General features: G+C 43.7%; 1 long non-coding RNA gene across 3 annotated transcripts in view; it reads right to left on the reverse strand.

Annotated features, from left to right (window-relative positions):
* Positions 1 to 253: 253 nt before the first annotated feature.
* Positions 254 to 14,497, reverse strand: part of LOC121669069 — a 335,683-nt gene continuing 321,439 nt past the window's right edge. For 2 of the 3 annotated variants that reach the window (XR_006017600.1, XR_006017598.1), the window contains one exon: positions 9,380 to 11,347. This is a non-coding gene — a long non-coding RNA (uncharacterized LOC121669069). Of the gene's footprint in view, positions 4,485 to 9,379; positions 11,348 to 14,497 lie in introns of those variants that run through there. The other variant, XR_006017599.1, reaches the window with a different exon arrangement.

Genomic DNA, 14,497 nt, shown 5'->3' on the forward strand with positions numbered 1-14,497 from the left:
TGTAGAAGGAATAAGAAAAAGCTGATAAAGGGAAATTCTAAGAGAGTCTTGTGGGTCTGGAGGAAGAAGGTGAAAGAGAACATCATAAGCATGAAACCAACAGAGGCTTTATCTCAACAAAGTTTAGTTTCATGTATACAGTATTTAGTATTTATCTTGTGCATAAAAGCCCTCCCAGGGGTGCTACAAGACATACCCAAGAGTAATGCAATGCCTAATTATCCTATTAGAAGACAATGAAAGACAACATTAATACTGAACACATAAAGCAGATACAAAGTTTAATTTTTAACAATTTTCAGTGCATTCCCATGAAATTTCAGTTCCTCAGAAGCAAGAACAAGTGCAGCTTGCTATAACACAGCAGTTCAGTTCTTCTAGGAGCAGGCCAGCCTTTATCCAAATGTTCTAGCTGGCCCAAATTCTAATTTGAGGGGACTATCTGTGACTTCATGAGAAATATTTTTGGCAGGATAAAACCCACTATATTGAAACATTCCAATGTTGACTGAACTGTTTGAAATCAGATTTCCCTGATAACCGAAAATTAGAAGGAACACAGACCAGGTGAATAGTTTTCTAGTGTTAGGTGCTGAAGCACGGGCAATCTGAGATGAAGCTCCAGAGGCTGTGGACAGGCACATCCTCCTGTGACACACCTGCTGCATTTGCACACACTTGGCTGGTGTCATGGGCACTTGGCCTCAGTGAAAATTAGCTGCTGTAAAGCAGCAAAAGCATGAAAAAATTTAGCAGCACTCTTGCACGTAGATGCCACAGGATTCCAGATTACCAGCAGCCCAACAACCTGAGAAGGAAGCAGGCATTTTACCCTAACAGGTGTAGCGCACAGGGAGATTGCTGCAACGGCTCTCAAAGCACTGCAATTCCCAGAACTGACAACCCCAAAGATCATACAAATACTTAAAGTGAAGCATTAAACAGGGCCCTGTCGGCTGAGTGGCATGTCAAACCTTCTAAAGCAACACAATCAACTACTGTCAGAAAATTCAGATTCATATTTGTGTCAACATTTGTGCTCTCCGGTGTCAGCTGAGATATCCTCTTCTCTTCTTGTCTCCTGAAATGATTACTAGACCTTGGGAGAGTGAAAGCTGTTTTTGTGAGCAGCTGGTTCTGATACTGTAAAATGAATCCACTCCGCATTCCTCTGAAATCTGGTGACAGGTGGGAGTTTAATCACAAATGGCTGGCACTTCATGGAGAAGGGGAAAAAGCAGGGACTCTACACCAAAGGCTGCATTTTCCAAAGTGTGCTGGCTTTGGCTGGGGTAGAGTCAGTTTTCTTCACAGGAGCTAGTGGGGGCTGTGTTTTGGATTTGCCCTGAAAGCAGAATTGATACTGCAGAGATGTTTTTGTTACTGCTGTGCAGTGCTTACATCGAGGCCTTTTCTGCTTCTCCCCACACCCCAGTGAGGAAGAAGGAAGGAGAGACATTCAGGGTGGTGCTGTTTGTCCTCCCAAACCTGTGACAGAGCCCTGCTTTCCTGGGATGGCTGAACACCTGTGAAATGGGGAATGAATTCCCTGTTTTGCTTTGCTTGGACACGTGGCTTTTGATTTATTTTCTTTAACTCAAACCATGAGATTTGCACTTTTACTCTTCCCATTCTCTGCTCAGTCCTGCTGCCGGGGCAGTGAGGGAGGAGCAGGGTGGTTCTTTGCTGCTGGCTGGGGTGAAAACGTGATGCAAAGGCACCACAAACAGAGGGGGATCCCCAGTGCCCACACACACCCCTCATTCAGGTCTGGAGGCTGCTGCAGGAGGTGGCAGATGTGCTGTTTGCCCACCCTGGTGCACGCTGCTGGGTTTGGTCCTTGGGCTGGGGATGTCCTCTGAGGGTGCAGTGCATGCCTGGGCTCTCCTGCTGTTGCTAATGAGGGAAGAGCCCTGCTCCTTGTTCCTGCTTTACTGGCTATGACAACACAGAAGCTCTTTAAGTGGAATTAAAAGCCCTCCCTGCCCTTAATATGCGTGAGAACAAAATGACTTTCTTCAGCAAGATACTCTCATTTTGTGAAACTTCAAAGAAAGCTCAAACTCCCTGTTTCTTCAAGAATAACCCAGTTAGAGGAATATAATATTAATAAATGCATTAGAACTATTTTTAAGTAAGCAAAGACTGGATGATAGTCATCCAAATTAATGAAGGGTATGAACCTAAAATTGATTATGTAAACTGCATTAAATCCCCGCACAGATTTAATGATTTAAATTCAAATTTAATTTAGATTTAACTCAAACACTAACTTGAATTAAAACCACTTTAATTCTGAATGAAAGTGCCCAGAATGGTCTTTAGTATAGGTTAACAAATCTGCTCTGTGCAAAGATTTTCTTAAACTGAGTTATTTTTTCTTAATGCCATTAAGTCAGTAGTCAGTAGATTGAATACAGTGGGCTCTGAAAAGGAGCCTGTGCTTGGAAGTAGAGCATGACTCACCAAAATGCATAAGCAGCCCCCAGCTATAAGTATAGGGGAAAACTCACATTTTTCAAGCTAATTAAATCCCTAAAGGGGAGCTTAGACTTGCAGGTTTTGAAAGAAGAGGAATTCTTTTCTCTGGTGTCCAAGACAGTGGGCTGGGGCCTTGGATATTCCCCTTTTATCCATACCCTCTCCCCTAGGAACAGAGCTGGAAGGGAAAGGGAGTTCCACGTTGCTGACTCCTGTTATTGGAGTTCATAAAACCCCAAAAATCTAAAGGAAAACTTGATTGCTGAAAACAAGATGGAAGCTCCAAACTTGCAAGATGTTTGCTTCTCATACTTACCTGTCTGTGGGTCTCACACGTGTCCATCCCAGGGTGTCACTGAGGAGCCCCTCGCTGGGCACAATGAAATGGGCAGCAGGAGGGGCAGCAGAGCCCAGCAGGGCAGGGGCACAGGAGGCAGAGGGATTCTGGATTAAGGAGTGAAGCTGAGCTCAGTGAGGAAGGTATTTATGGGGTGTGTGTGTTAGTTTTTCTCACAATCCTGCTCTATTTTCACTTGGCAGTAAATTAAATTAATCTTCCCCAAGTGAAGTCTGCTTTGCTTGGGATGGTAGCTGGGAAGGGATCTTCCTCCTTCATCTTGAGCCGTGAACTTTTCCATTCTATTCCCTGTCGAGGAGGGGGGTGTGACAGTGGCTGGCCTGGGCCACTGCTGAGCCTTCCCTTGGTCAGGTCAGTGCAGGTCTGAAGAAATTCTGGGAAAACTGGTGGTGGTTAAACACCCCCCACCCCTCACCTGGTAACAAAGGCGTTGGGCAGTGCTCTGGTGAACATCTGGGACATCCTGCTGAGGCGGCTGGAAGGTTGGTTATCCATAGCTGTGTGCCCTGCCTTTCTGCCAGGGGTCACTGGTGCCACCCATCACCGTTCCAGCACTTGTGCCCCTCAGCTGAGTGCAGTCAAAATGGCAATGGCAACTAGGGATGGGAAAGGTCTCTCTAAGTTATAAGCTCAGTCCTCTTGTGTTGCTGTGGATGGGACAGCTTCCCCTCTTCCATGCAGAGGGTTTTGCTGGAAATAGGGCTTGAATTTTTGAGGCCAGAAGAGAGGCTGGCTCGGGTGCCTTTGTGAGCTGCCTTCCCTGAGCAGGCTGGGTTTCTCTTTAAGAAGGCACACGGTGTGCTCCAGCTTAATGGTACGTGTTAAGCAAGAACATCTGCTTATGAAGAGATAGATATGCTGAAACATTTACTGATGTTTTGCTTCCTCCCCTTGTGTCACCTGAAATCTATCATCTCACTATGGCATCCCAGCACAGTCCTGCTTGCAAATCCAGGGAAGCAGGGCAGTGGTGCACAGCCTTTAGAAAATGATTAGTGGTCTGTCAGGCTTATGTCTAAACATGGCCACTGACTCAGATGTGTTACCTATAAATCTGTTCATCAGCAGCTGAGGAACATATGTGCTTCCTCTTCCTTAAACATAAAAACATTAATTACATTATATTGTACCACAGTAATGGGCAACATAGTGACAGAAGCTTGCCAAAGCTTTAATTTTAACCATAAATCTGGTGGGTCTGGGATGGCGATTCAAGCTGATTTAAAAGATGAAGATAAAGCTGAAGTCAGGTGGGTAGGAACAGGACTTGGTGGGGGTGGGGAGGAAGGCGTGGAAAATTAGCATAGACTGGCTGAAATACTTGAAAATGAGGTAGTAACACTACAGTCCTCCCTGGACAAGGGACAGGAGAGAACAAATTGCAATTCACTAACAGATCCTCTTCTGACTTTCTGCAATAGTTGGAGGATAAAAAGGTTTCTTCTCTCCTACTGTTGGATCCTGGCCTCCTACTGTTTGGTTTTGCTGTCCCTCTTTTTTTCTTCCCTGGTGTAATCATCTAAGCACAGAGGGAATACTGAACAAGCAGCCTTTGGTGTCCTTTCTCTGGCTGGATTTTCATTTTAAATAGAGCCGATCGGAGAGAAGATGAGGCACAGCAGGTAGCTTGCACTGTCCTTTGTGTCTGGATAAAAGCAACGAGAAGGAACATCCAGATTATTTATCAACAGAAACAGGAGGAATATGGAAATCTGTGTGTACCATTAAACATGAAAGGCACCAGGAATAGGTTCCCCTCTTGCACCATCGACTGTTCAAAGGGTTTGTCAGATGGAGCAGTCCTGCTGCTTTGGGAAACGGAGCTGCAGGCAGCAGCTGCCACTGCTCCACGCCTCTGCCTGCCCCATGCCTGTCCCACACCTGCTCCTCCCAGGTCTGACTCAGTCCTGCCTGGCTGTCCTGAAGCAGCTGATGCCCTTGAAATCAAGGCAAAGATGTGCAGGCAGGGATTTCTGCTGCAGTTGCCCCAGTCTGCCTTGTTACACCACAGGCAAAAGGGCAATAACTCTTCTTTCTGAAATTTATGTGGATTCCTTCTGATCTCCCTGCCTTCATTTTAGGGTTTGACTGCAGAGTTTCAGAGCCATCTGGCCATTCACAGTTACAAACCTAAAACAATGCAGCAACCTGCATCGGATAAGCGGGCTGGTTTTTGGTACTAGGTCTTGAAAAGCTTGTCTTCCCTGACTGCTTGTGTCCACTCTTTTAGGAAATTACACTGGAGATGAGACTCTACTGAAGGGAAACCTACACCTTTCTCTTCTCATTTGTTTATTTAATTCTTCTCTATCTTATACCAAAATAATCTCCACAAGAGTATAAGTACTCTATCTTTTTCATGCTGCTTCTCCCTTCTGATGTGAGAAAGCTTTCAGAAACTCAGAATTTGAGCTATAGATGTGTTTGCCCTGACTGAGCAGTGCTTTAAATCTTCTTGGTCCAGCTTCGACAGGCCACATTTTCACAGTTATTAAAAGTGCAGAAAGCTGGACTACCATGTACAATAATCAGGCCTGAATTTCAGAGGTCCCAGATAATATGTGGTTGTTTAGAAAATCTGTAAGGTCCATGACTTTTTTTTTTTCTCAAAGCAGGAACCATTACATGGAAAATGCTTTCTATTTACCCTTTGGCTAAAGGGACTTAACTGGCTGCCAGATGTATGAGCCTGGAGAAGAGAGTGTAGCAGCAGAAGATGGCAACTCATCTGACACAAAACCCAGGCTGGGGTGCAGGGCAGAGCTGCAGCTGCTGTGGGGGCGTTTCTGCCCTGTCAGAGCAGCACAGGATGTATCTATCATAGAGCTGAACTCTGAATATTCACTGTGCACTGGACAGCAATATTTCATTTCATGCATCATTAAGAACCTGCGTTGATTCCAACTAGTCATATAACCTCATCCTGCACTTGCTTTAAAGCAAAAGGGGAGGGAAAAAAGTCTCCTTCCTAAGTCACTGGATAACTTTAAAACTTGGATACTTGAAGAAATAATATTTCTTAGTGTCATCTCTGCTGGGGACCAGGATGCTGGTGCAGTACCCCATGACCTGGAAAACAGCAAGAACTCCAGTGAGGGTCTTGGTTTCAGTGCAATATAGGTTTGCTTAGCACACACTCACTGTGCCTCCTCTCCCTGTCAGTGGTTTGATTTGGAGTAACTTTCAGTTCAAATATAATAAAAAGAGAGGAAATAGAAGAGAATAAACTGGCACAGTAGCTGGTGTTGGTCTCTGCAGACAGCTGAGCTGGCTGTGAAGCACATGCTCCTGGGCAGAGCTTTTGGTGCTCTCTGGTATAATCCTATAAAGCAGAGTATAAGCTTTAAAAAAAATAACACCTTAGTACGTTTCAGTTTGAAGCTATTTGGTGGATTTTGCTCAATTTGCTGTTAGTGCCTAGAGCTATAGCTGAATTTGGGGCCTGGGTTTAGGTTAAGAACAATGAAAGAATTCAGTGATACTAAGGCTGAGTTGTCCAACACTAACACTTCCATGCTGGAGAAGGCAGAGTGCCCTTGTAAAAGGGTAGGGATGATGAGAATGGAATCTCTCTCTCCAGGCTGTAGCACATTAGCTGGACCATGGCCTTTCCAAGGGTTTTCTCTGGACTGTGATGGGGTTGTTTGCCCCATTGTGAACTCAGTTTAGGGTGAAAAGATCCCGAGCAGGGTGATCTGGAAAGACACAATCAGTTCTTGCTGTATCCTTCCAACAGCCATTGCTCATTTCTAGCCACAGTCTTCAGCAGGCCATTAACGTTTTTAACTGAGTTTTCCAGGAATCACACACACTTGTCACTCTCAAAGGGAGTCTGAAAACGTTTATCAGTCGAAGGAAGGATCCCCTAATACTGAAAGAGGGCATTTAAGAAGAATGTTACTGCTTGCTCATACTAACAGTCCTTCCTCCTCAGGGAAAGGGGAAAAGAGATGAAAGTTCAGCTGGCTTTAGCACCAGCTGCTCTTACTGTCTTCTCGGTAAAAAACACTTGGGAGGCTTATTACCTACCTTCAACAGGAGAAACTTCCTCCTTGCCACTAATCTGTGCATCAACCTGTTCCAGCATGTGGGTAATGCACCACAGAAAATGGTGTCATTTTCATATATTATTTGCTTTTTGAAGGAGACAAAATACCCTCCATAAGGTATATGGCAAAATCTGTCAGGGACTCTTACTTTCCATGAAAAGGCAATATTTGTTGTACATGACATAGTCCAGAGTAGAATAAGAGCTTTGCATTCATTTCTGACAATAATTTAACAAAACCCTTCTTTTTCTTGTATTTCAGTCTCTCATTGCCATTGTTTGACATTTTTTTATTCTCTCTGTCTCTTCAGATCCCACAGCATCTGGTGGCAAATCAAACATGGTAAAGCATTGGTTTTGAGCTTAATAATATTTTCCAAGTCACTTATTTACCAAATGCTCTTGGTGGAGGTGCTTTGTTCTGTATGTTAGCAGGTGGTACATACTCAATCAATGTATGGGTAATCAAAGCAGAGCAAGTCTCTCAGGGTGCTGTGTTCAAGTTGGACAAGTTCTCAGTGATTCTCAGGCGGCATGCTTTGAATGCCTGAGTTTCCTGGCCACTCCTCCCAAACATGGGCATGGATTTTGCTATCACATTTCTTTAACTGTTTTTTGTTTTTCTGTACCTGTTCTATTTATACTGCAGGGCAGTGGTGGCCCCTATCAGGGAGAATAGTGAATGGGCTTATCCAGTACAAACCTTCAGATAAAAGACCAAGATTTGGGTAGAAAGTGGCCTCCTCATCCTCAGACCCAAGCCAGACCTTGGCACTCTGTGCTCTCTCCTTGGCAGGCTGAGCTTGTCTTTAGAGCTTGCCAGATGTATCGTGCTCTCCAGGTGTTTACTCATACTCCCTCAAATGGAACAGAAACAGCAGTAAAATGTCCAATTTCTGTTCTATGCATTGTCTTTGGATCAGGGCACAGCCCCATCTAAGGGTAGTTACCTAAATTCTATAGGACAGAGGAAATGAATAAAGAAACATTATAAGCAAAATAGCCTTTTTTCTTTTTTTTTAATTGAAAAACCATGTCTTTCCTTTAAAGAATGGTAATTTTCAGCAGATTTCCATTTCTTAGCCTTTCTGCAGAATTCTGGTGCTACCCTTCATCACCTCTGTGACACGAAAACATAAGGGACCTTTGCAATGTGATGCCTTTATTTAAAAAAAACCCTAGAAAAGTTAAGTGTCTCTGTTATTCAACAAAAGAGAAATCCGTTATAATGGTATCAGACTGTCTGAAATCATAACCCTCCTAATGTAAGAGCATTGGGTAAATTCAAACTGTAAACTTGGACATGGAAGTTGTTTGGGTTTTTTTTCAATCCACCAAACAACAGGAGCAGATGCAGATTATTTTTTGGATAAGACATCCCTCTTTTGGAATGATTTCACACGCTAACTTTGCTTGGGAACTGCTCCTGTTGGTGACCATGTGTTCAGCACATCTGCTTTGGCTTGTTGTTTTCTCTGAGACTGACAATATTGTGGCAAGGCGTCAGAGTGAATTGAGGTGAAGGAAAAGGAAAAGGAAAATTAACATGAAAGAGCTGCATTGCAAGTCCAAATGAACCCTGAGAGACTTTCCATCCCTTGATCCTCCATGTGTGTATCAGGATAGGTGTAGAGGGATTTGGAGAGGTGGGAGGAACTGACAGACTTGAAGTAATACCTGGGCTTGTCTTGTCACAGTCAAAAACTGAGCTCAAGCAGACACACTGGGAGGACATTTCTGACTTTTAGCCCACAGGAGAGGATGCCTTCAAAAAGTTGGGAAAATCCTGCCAATGACTCATCAAGGCTGGTTTCACTGTTCACTGCATAATGCACTCATTCATCAAACTGAAAGGATTTCAATCAATATTGTCAAACTAAAAAGTTATGTATTATGTACACATGCACACACAAGTGCCCTTAGTTATGCATAAGCTATGTGATGGCCATCATCAAATAAATCACAGAGCTGGCTTCCAAACTGAATTCCAAACTGAACAAAAATCCTTCTCTCCACCTGTCTCTTATTTGCACTGAGATTCACATATAAAATCCAGTGGTTTTCATCTTCCCTTCCCTTCCCTTCCCTTCCCTTCCCTTCCCTTCCCTTCCCACCCCATCCTGCCCCTCCCTGCCCCTCCCCTCTCCCCTCTCCCTTTTCCCCTTCCCTCTTTCCTCTTTCCCTTCCTTGCTGGCTTCCCACAGTGTCACTTGGTGGCTCCTGCCACAAGGACTGTGCACTCATGTCCATGTGGCATCACTCTCTAGAGGTACAAGACAAAAGAGCAGCCTTTGAATGCCTTTTAAGGCAGACCAGAGATGCAGATGAGGACTGAGTAAAGACTTTCCCTGTCAGGTTGAAGTATCACTCATATGAAGCATTTTATATGTGGATCACAAAGAATCTTGCAAGATAGATATATAAAAACATAAAAAGACATGAGAGTTGAAGGGATTTTTTTTTTTTTAATATGCACAAAATAGAGCAGTAAATCATGTAAAACAGGTTTAATTTGACATGGGATATGCACTGTGGTGCTCAGTCTAGATAATACTTACATACAGATTTTAAATATAAGGATGAGAGCAGGCTCACTGGAGTTAATGTCAAGTCAGTATGTCAGAATTCTGCCGGTGTGGGATGGATGCACTGAGCATTCTTCAGGAAAAATACTCTCCTTTTCCTCTTGGGCTGCATGAGGCAGGCTAAGTTCAGCTTCCCTGTGCTCTCTGTGCATGCACACTGACTGCTCTGATGCCCATGTCTCAGGTTTCTGAATTGCCCACCCAAGCATCTCAACCAGTAACAACAATTCCTGACATTCTCCAAGGAGAGGCAGAGTGTTACAAACCACGTGAAATTAGAGTTGAGCAGGGTTATCAAGCTACTCTGTTGTGGTCACCACAGAATGAACACAGTTTTAACTGGGTAATTATTTTAATTGTTCTTACTAAGCAGGAGGAACAAAGAGTTCCTCTTTCCTGTAGCTCTGGCTTAAGCCTTTTTTTTTTTTTTCCATTAATTTAGGTGTGTCTGTAGGGACAGTTTCTCTCACCTTTTCTCTTACAGCTTGTCTTTCTTTCCAGAGCTTGTTCCCCATCTTCACTCAGTAATCAAGCACCAAATATTGAGAGAGCATTTTTCAGGTTACAGCCTGGACACCTTGGTAGCCTTTTGGCAAAACCAGAGTGCATTAACACCCACAGGCTTTGGAGCTCTACTTTCTGGAGTGTTTAGTTACTAAAAAACCTAATCCTTGCCTGCTTCAACATTTTTCTGCTAAATGAGCTGAGTACTTTATAATATCAAAGAATTTGTGCCAGGGTCGACCTTACTGTGCCTGGAGTTCCCTCCTTGGTGAAGGTTGAAAGCTGCATGGGCAGGCACAGATGGGAGAGGTTTATTGCAGGTATGGGAACCCAGCTGATGAACTGCAGTGCTAGGTGAGGTATTTTATTCAGCATTTATCTTTGCCTTGCATGTCTGCAGCCCATTAATCCATTCCCTGGAGACCTATTGTAATTTTCCAGACACTTGAAAATTTTCAAGCAGATGTCACTTTAAACAAAACCAAAAAAACTTGGAGATGTATCTGCTGATCCTTTCTGGTGTCTGCAAGCAGTAATTTCTACACTAAAATAGTTCATTCTTAAGGTAAGAGAGGGACAGGTTGCAATATCTGACTGGCAGCAATATTCTTTACATTTAAAAATGGAAGTGTGGAAAAGGGATGCCTGTTATGCTGGAGAAGGAAAATTTGTGAGTGAGCACTTTGTTTTAATCCTGAAAAGGTCTGGAATAATCAGCTTCAAACTGGGATGTGTCTTGGTAGGAGAAACCTTTACATAAGCCTTTCTTTGAGCCTCACTCAGGCAGATAATGAAATTATCTGGAAGATGAATAGGGAAATACACTCAGGAAAACACCAGTGCCAAAAGCTTTGCTAAGTGACATTTAAGTAGGGAGCCTGTCAGCAGGTGGCTCACACCTGAGGAATTCGAAAGCTTTCTTGTCATAGTATGGTTATAACCTCCCCTTTGCCCAACTCCTTACAATACTGTTTGACACAGGATAATCAATGTACCCAGCTCCTTTGCAAGCTAATAGATTTCCAGCACATGCCCACTTTTTTGCACTGTTTGAAGACAGCCACAGAAGCAACAGCATCAAGGTGAGTTCCCAAGGTTTTTGTTACCTACACCTATAGGTGACAGATGAATACACTCGTTTTTCCAGTTACCTCTCTTGCAGCTGTTTCTGTGGGAAGGTCCAGGATGCTGATTGCTCGGTGTGGTGAGAGCTGTTGGGAAGCTGAGTGGTGCTGTCCAGCAGTTTTCCTTGTCCTCCTGTGCAACACCAGGGCAGATGTGGGAGGGCTGAACAAGAGCACAGCAAACCTGACAGCTCTAGCTCAGCCACCTTCAGCCCTCAAACCTGCTCAGGAGGGTGTTCCTTCATCCCTGTGTCAGAAGACAAAAGGAACATAAGCAGAACTTGTTTTCTGTCTCTCCCACTCAAGAGTTAAGAAAACAAAATAACCTGTGAAAGCAGGATGCCTGAGTTGCTCCCTGGGTGCCGAGGTGGTGAAGTATTAAGAACTTTGCTGGCTCAGTCAGGTCACTTCATGAGCATCAGAAAATCAGGCAGTGAACTGTGTTACCCATCTGTCAGGAAAGCTACCAAACAGCTTTCAATTAATTATTTTTAGGAGGAATGCAGATTGTCTTCGCCTGGGACAGGGCTGCTGCAGGCCAGAGTCTGCTCCATAAGCAGTGCTGTTCCAGTGCAATCAGTGCAACTTTGTCAGCCTGTGACAGCTGAGAATACAGCCTGTGCTAATTTTTGCTTAAACCTCTTACAACAAAATGGTTTAACAATGATGAGTGTTTGGTTTCTCAGTAGTTCCAGGTAATAATGAGATTCTGCTTGAACTGGGTAACTCTTGGTGTTTGAATCTTCATCAGCAACCTTGCAACTGTTCCAGCTGAACAAGTTGTGTATTTAATGCCTTTTTCCTCTGAGTCAGAGGAAATGGTTTGCAATAGTTACAGAAATAAAAAACATGGACATAATAAGTTTAATGTGTAAAATCAAACCATGTATCTATAAATATGTGAGAAGGCATTGAGAGAGAGGAAACACTCATTGCACAGAGCACTGCATGTGCAAGGCAAGCTCATGCAATGTCACCTGATTTACGGCAGGAGCTTCCCAAGACAAGAAGTTTTCAAGGTTCTCTTCCCTTGCACTGTCATTCTCAACCCCTCCCTTGCACACAGGCAGGCCAATTACTGGGAGAGCTCAGAAGTTTCTGTCACAACTCCAGCAGTTTCTCAAAACAAGTATCAGATTAAAAAAGCATAGGAGGTTGAAACTGAAGAAAGCTACAGGGATATAGCTGGAGGGGGAAAAGGGAGGGAACATCAGTTGTCGACTTCCAAAGCAATTGTGGATATGGATTGCATGGAAGGCTTCTCATCAGCAGGGAGTCTGACAGGTCTATCAGGGGAGAGTTCATCTACTTCTGTAATAGTAGTTATTTGAACAACTAGAGATCGATATAGTTTCTAGGGGAGATGCTGCTATTTATTGGGAAATAAGAGAGAAACATTGGTGAAAGTTTCCTTTCTGTTTCTACAGTAACCACCATCAGGAGGACTGTGCACGTGTTTCCCGGCTGGGGTTCAAGCCTGGATGGCTACAGAGCCAAGGCAGGCTGTGTGTGCCACCTACAGACCCCATGGCTTTGCCTCGAACTCCTCAGAGCTCAGGGCAGGGAAGGGATGGGTTGGCAACTGGAGGAGGTCACTTGTGAAATAAAATTCAGCTCTGAATCTTCAACAGCCTCTGAGGGGATGTTTGGGCAGGAGCCACCCATGGCTGCCTGCGAGCAATTCTGGTGGCCTCTGCTGCTTGCAGGCTCTCTGGGAATAGCCCTGTGTGCAGGAGCAGTGTGTCCTGAGCCCAGGAGGCTCTCAATGCTCAAGGTCAGCAGCTCATTCCTATGCAGAAAGCAGAAATATCCTGGTGGGTGGTGGGTGAATTTCCTTGAACAAGGGAGTCCATCTCTTTCATGGCGTTGTGTGACACTCCTGGGTCTGTCACCCGACATGGAGGGGGATGTGCAAGGCACTGCTGCCCTCCACCACCTCATTCCACAAGTATCCATCGCTTTAAAACAACACACTTAGGATGTGGGCACTTCAGGGTCTGATTAAGTCATGATTAGGGAAACAGTAAATGCTTCTGCATGATGCATCATCAAAGCCAGGCAGGAACACTTCTACTCTGTTAGCAAACGTACCTGCAATATCTTTACCTTAAATGAGCTATAAAGTTGTCTGCCTCCCCTTCACTGTTTACTTTGTGTTCCCTTTTTCTGCACATGCTGCAATATTTTGCTCCTTAAGAGGTGTGTGTGATAAGCTCATGAATAACAAAGGAGGATTTATGTTTGTGGATTGTGAAATAATATTAACATGACTATTACTTTTAATCTTTGCTTTTGAATGATGTATTGAGCTGCAGGTAATCCCAGAGGGATATTATTATGGTCTATTGAAAATCTCTCCTTCTTTTGTCTTCCCTCCTATTAAGCGTGGAATTGAATGTAGAAAAGTGGAAGAAGTAGGACAAACACAGGCTCTCTGATTTAATGCCTTATTTTATAGTCTTAGACCCCTACCAGCTGTATCTTCTAAGGCTGGGGGAGGAGGGAGAAGAAAAATGAGAAATTCTTAAATTCTAAACAAGATACCTTTTCTGAGAGAAATTACAAAAACCTCTCCATGCTGAATCTTGATCTCCAGTAATGAACACTGAAATTTGCTGTTTCCAAGAAACTTTCATTCACTTAAAAACCCAAATCTTCCTTATTGTTTGGAAAGGAACAAATGCAGTTTCTCTGCAGCTTCTGATTACCAGAACTGGGAGCTGGACTGAATTTTGCAGCCCGACATTTGAAATAATAGTAGACAAAAGCGAAGTGCTTGCAATTCTATTGGAACAAAATTGAATAGACTGTCTCCTCAAATTTACCCTTTTCCATCTGACTGCAATAGGATGCTATTTCTTTAAGAGGATAGTGGTCTGGAAATGTTCTGCAGGACTGTAAATATGACAGTAAAAATATGATGTCTGGGATGGTTTCATGCAAATATCCCCCCCCCTCTGCATGCATATTTGTAAGTAAACAGAAGATCCTGCTGTCTCTTTAAATCTACTGTTCATTTCACAACATCAACAAATGTTAGTTATTATATTTGCATATCAATAATACTGCTGATAACTTACATTCCTACATTATTTTTGTACCTCTGCTGGTAGAACTGGCTGGACAGAAGAGGAAATTTGGGGAGAGAAGGAGAAATACTTGAAACTATTTTAATTCTCATTTCTCATTTCGATGAACTTCTAATAAACATATTTCCATGATATCCATCAAAACCAACTTTGTCCAGCCTGCAAGGGCGTTTCAAACTTCCTAGGAATTGTACCTGGGGTTTGTACTGGACCTTCTGTAGGCAGCAGCAGCAGATCTGTCCCAGGGAGCAGGGCTGCTCTTGGAGAAGGACAGGAGCAGGGTGGCTGCTCCTGGAGAAGGACAGGAG

Source organism: Corvus kubaryi, unplaced genomic scaffold (genome assembly GCF_017639235.1).
Source record: "Corvus kubaryi isolate FWS band 111438036 unplaced genomic scaffold, C.kubaryi_AGA036_p1.0 37387, whole genome shotgun sequence".
Taxonomy (NCBI): Eukaryota; Metazoa; Chordata; class Aves; order Passeriformes; family Corvidae; genus Corvus; species Corvus kubaryi.